This window comes from Elephantulus edwardii, unplaced genomic scaffold (assembly GCF_000299155.1).
Source record: "Elephantulus edwardii isolate Elephantulus edwardi_28Jun2011 unplaced genomic scaffold, EleEdw1.0 scaffold00146, whole genome shotgun sequence".
In the NCBI taxonomy this organism is placed as follows: Eukaryota; Metazoa; Chordata; class Mammalia; order Macroscelidea; family Macroscelididae; genus Elephantulus; species Elephantulus edwardii.
In genome coordinates, this window is record NW_006399896.1 from 5,962,869 (window position 1) to 5,968,038 (window position 5,170).

Sequence of the window (5,170 nt, forward strand, 5' to 3'; positions counted from 1 at the left end):
TCTGAAAACGCACTGGAGGGTCAGCTATGGGTCGGTTCCAACTCTACAGAACACAACAACAAATTTGACTTTAGCTTTTATATGTTCACTCAGTGGTTTGAACCCTCTTCTAGAAAAAGCCTTTATCCTGGCTTGCTTTTTTTTTTTTTAAATTCATATATGAGAGACCAGTTGAATGACAAGAGAACCAAACTAAAGTAAAATAAGGGTTTTTTAAAAGCAGTCATTAGTATTATCTACCTACTTATTTTTGGAATATTATTTTCATCAGTCACACTTACTTAGCATCTCAAGACAAGTTAATTTTTATCTATGGAAGAAATTACAGTAGTTTTCTGTTCACATAATTAAAGTTTGCAAAATGAGTAGCTTAGAGAAAGCGTAATAGCTTTCTCTAAAAATAACCCATTCACACTTGATAGGTGGTGGTTTAGTTGCTTAACAACGTGTACAGTACTTGTGCACAATAAGGTACTGATTTTATTTGTTGTCAGCAAATAACATTCAGTCACTGCTGTACTGTACTGACAGGAGGCTGGGGAAAATAGAAAGAAAATGTGAATATACTAGAAATTTTATATCAAGACCTTAGAAATCATTGTTGAAGCCTGAGCATCAATTTTGATGATACTACCTTTGCACAGAACCTGCTTGGAACATTTATCTTGGAATTGCCTTTAATATGAGCTTACCAACCATTAAAGAAAATCAGCCCCATAATACTGAAGCACAACTCAATTTTTTTAAAAAGTCCACCTTTTGAGGTATAATTTAAAGTAAATATATCATTTCCATTTCTGTGTGCTTAATTCAATGAATTTTGAAAAAAATGTAGCCCACCACAATGAAAACGTGGGACATTTGTATCACCCTAGAAAACTCCCATGTCCCACTTTACAGGAAATCATCGCCTCCAGCAGCCATAGTATAAAAAAATTGCCAAACTGCCAAAAGGATGTGCAGCACCGTTTGACCTCTTCATCTGACTTCATCAAGGGAAGAGTCAATTTGATCACCCTACAGCGGAGATTTGCAAAGTGCAAATCAGGTATACCTTATCTGGTACCTTGACATTTCCCCCCACGTGCTAATAGAATGAAGAAAGAGTATGGCAACTACATGGTGCTAATTGTTATTGCTGTTACGTGCTGTTGAGTACAACCCGTAGCGACTCTGTGAATCTGAACCCTGTCCTATCATCTGCCATTCACACACTTCCTGACACACTGAAGCTCATTGCAGCAGTCATCATGTCAATCCACATTATTGAGAGTCTTCTCTTCTCCGACCCTCTACCTTTCCAAGCTTTTCCCTCTCCAAGGAATAGCCTCTCCTAGAAACATGCCCAATGAATGTGAGGCGAAGTTTTACCATCTTAGTCTTCAAGGAGCACTCTAGCTGCACTTTCTCTGAAACATATTTGGGTTTATTGCCAGTCCATGGGATGTTGAGTATGCTTCTTTAGCACCACAACTCAGAGACATCAGTAATTCTTTTGTCATTCTTATTCATTGCCCTGCTCTCAGATACATAGCAAGTGATCAGAAAGACCTTGGCTTTACTCAGATGCACCTTAGTCTTCAAACTGACATACTTGCTCTTCCACAATTACAAAAGATCCCTGACTGTAGACTTTCTCAGAGCAGTATATCACCTGATTTCTTGACTGCTGATACCAAGGGTATTGATGGTGGAGCCAAGTAAGGTGAAGTTATCAACAGTTTTCAGCCTTTTTTCCGTCTATTATGATATTGCCTGTTGGTTCAATAGTAAGAATTTTTGTTTTCTTGACTTTGAGATGCAATCCATATTGAAGGCTGTATTTTTGGTCTGTCTACAGTACTTCAAGTCGTCCTTACTTACAACAAGCAAGGTTCTGTCATTGTTGAGTTTTCCTCCGATCTTAATGTCACATTCTTCTTCAGAGTCCTGCTTCTTAAATAATTTGCTCTGCATATAGATTGAATAGGTAGGAAAGAGAGGATACAATCTGAGAAAGGTAACGAGTAAGTTGACCTGTAATTGTGAGAATTTGTTGAGTGGACCTTTCAACCTAGGTAGAAATAATGAAAATCACTATTGGGCATGAATTTGCAGTGAAGATAGAAGAAGGGGGAACAAAGAGGGTTTGCACTCTACTGCTAATCTAAATATTGGACCTTTGAACATCCTTGGTACCATGGAAAAAAGGTCTGTCTGGCTGTGGCCATAAATATTACAACGAAGATAGCCTGTGGAACATTTCTACTCTATAATATGTGATGTCGCCAGGTGTCAGGATTGACTCCACAGCAATGGAGATTGAGGTTTCTGCTTTGTATGATAAGTCAGCACTCGGGTGTTTCCTTTTGGTACTCCTGTCTTCCATCCAAGGCACCTGGCCAGTACACACACAGGCAGCCACCACTCAGCTCTCAGTGGAGCATCTATGTTAACAGTGAAATAGGAAAAAAGGTCTGGCTATCTGCTGTCAAAGATCAGCTTATGGTCACAGCAGCATGACCCTGTTGGGTGTGAGGTTGTGGAGGGCCAAAGCAGAACTAAGGCCCAACAACAACAACAACAACAGTGAGTGAATATGGAAGCTTCCAGACTGTTTTCATAGTGATATCACAATTTTGTAGTCTCACCAGTAATATGTGATTGTGGTGGTGGTATTGCTCTGTGCTGTCGTGTCAGAACTGTCTCCTGGCTTACCCACCAGTGAGTTTCCAGAGGTTGTAAATCACATATAAGGAACTTTCCCCATGGAGCCAGCTGATGGATTTGAAACATGTGCCTTTGGGTTGATAGCGCAATTCCTCATTGCTGATGTCCTCTAGTAATGTATTTACCCCTCTTTATTTTAACTATTCTGATTGGTATGTAGTTTTAATTTGCACTTCTGTCATGACTCAGTAATCACCTTTTCATGTAATTAGGGCACACAAAAAGATCTACTCATAAAAAATCCTCAGTAGACTTACTTTTTGAGAAAGAGTTTTATTTATGTTTACAAAACAATTGTACAGAAAGTACAAAGTTCTTTTTTACCCTCCTTCCCTCATTTGATGATGTTTCTTTGTTTGTTACGTGCCATCAAGTCACCTGCGACTCATAGCCACCCTGTGTACAACAGCTCTGAACCCTGCTCTATCCTGAGCAAACTTTGTTGTCTCTGACACACCTATTCCCCTTATTCCACTGACTGAGTCAGTCCATCTCATTGAGAGTCTTGCTCTCTTATGCTGTCCTTCCACCCTCCCAAGTATAATATCCCTCTTGTAGGACTGGCCCCTCGTTGCAACACGCCCAAAGCATGTTAGATGGAGCTTCAGAATCCTTGCCTCCAAGGGTCACCATTGTTTCACCCTCTCTAGGATGAATGTTTGTTCTCTTAGCAGTCCGTAATATATTCTGTACTCTTCTCCAGAACCACGGCTCTCCTTCTGTCATCCCTACTCATTGTCTAGCTTTCTTATGCATAGCATATAATTGCGAAGAGGATGGCCTAGATCAGGCACACCTTAGTCTCCAAACTGACATTGTTGCTCTTCAGTACTGTGGAGAGGTCTCTGACAGCTGACTTTCCCATTGCAGTTAGTGTTTTGATTTCCTGGCTGCTGGATGATAGATTTAATTGGTAAGTCAGTATTGATATATTTTTATTAACCAAAGCCCATAACTTACCTTTCATTTGTACTTTTGTGTTGATAAAAGCTATGGGACTTTTAATGTATAGAGTCATGTAGTTTTATTTGAAACATTTAAAAATTAGACTGTTGTATTTTGAAATTGTAATGGTTCTTAATACATTCTAATTGTTGTTGTTTGTTGCCAAGTAGTTAGCACCAACTCAGAATGACTATGTCTATACTGTAATAAGATACCACCTGATCCCGAGCTAGCTTCTTGGTCTCTGCTGGTCTTAAGCTTGTATTTGCAGTCACTGTCATTCTGTTTCATTAAGATTCTTCCTTTTTTTGCTGACCCTCTACCAAGTATGGTTTTTTTCCTCCAGTATTTGGTACCTCCTGAAAACTTGGCCCAAAGTATGTGGCACAAAGTCTTACCATCCTCACTTCTGAAGAACATTCTGGCCTTCTCTGCAGCCTGGGTGTTTACCTTCATTGCCATTGTTCGTATACCACCTCCTGAAGTCCTACATATTTATTTTTTTTCCCCTTAGGTTTTGGGTTTTTTAAATAAAGATTTTTATGAGTTTCTAGAGAACTTGGATTTCCATTTATTCATTGTTACACATTTTCCTCCCTGCTCACCTCCCCCAGCTCACTTTTCTCTTTGAAAAAAAATTATTTCATTGTTGTGTGTACAGTCCACTCCCCAGTCTACGTTACTGTACAGCTCTTATTCTGGACTGTTGTCAGGCAGATAATACCTAATCATACATTCTTTTTAAGCAGTTCTATTCCTCATCAGTTTCAGTGCCATGTACATTATTTAGTTTCCTTCCAATCCCCATGTCAGTCTTGTTTTATAACAGTGGCATTATGCAGTATTTGTCCTTTTGTGACTAAGATATTTCACTCAACATAATGTCCTCCATTGTGTGTAATAGTTCATGAGTTTGTTGTTTTTCATTGCTGCATAGTACTCCATTGTGTGAATATACCAGAGCTTCTCTATCCATTTGTTTGTTGATGGGTACTTTGGTTGTTTCCATCTTTTTGCTATTATGAACAATGCAGCAATAAACATGGGTGTGCAGATATTTCAGATCTTGGCCTTTCATTTTCACGGTTTTGTTTTGATCCCCAAGACTGTTCTCTGAACCGCAGGTGCTGTGTTCTCCCTCCCCAACACACACACGCGCACACAGAGCTGAATCACAGTGCCTTGGGACTGCATGCTGATGTTCTGTGGTGAGTTGCAAGGTTTTACACCAGAAATTCTTGACCTGTTGAAAATATAAAATAGTCTTTCCTAAATTGGTCCACCCCAGCCCACAACACATTCATTTTGGTACACAAATGCTCTGGCTTCATCCCTGCTTGTAGATTGGCTTTCAGGTTTCTATTTTTCTTTAGAGGAAAAATCATCCATTAGTTTAAAGCAAGGCCTCTAGTCATCCATAATCATATTGGTGATATCACTTGCATTTTTATTTAGCATCCATCAAAATTTACATCTTCTTTTTTTTAAAATTTACATATTTCTAATAGAGAAAACT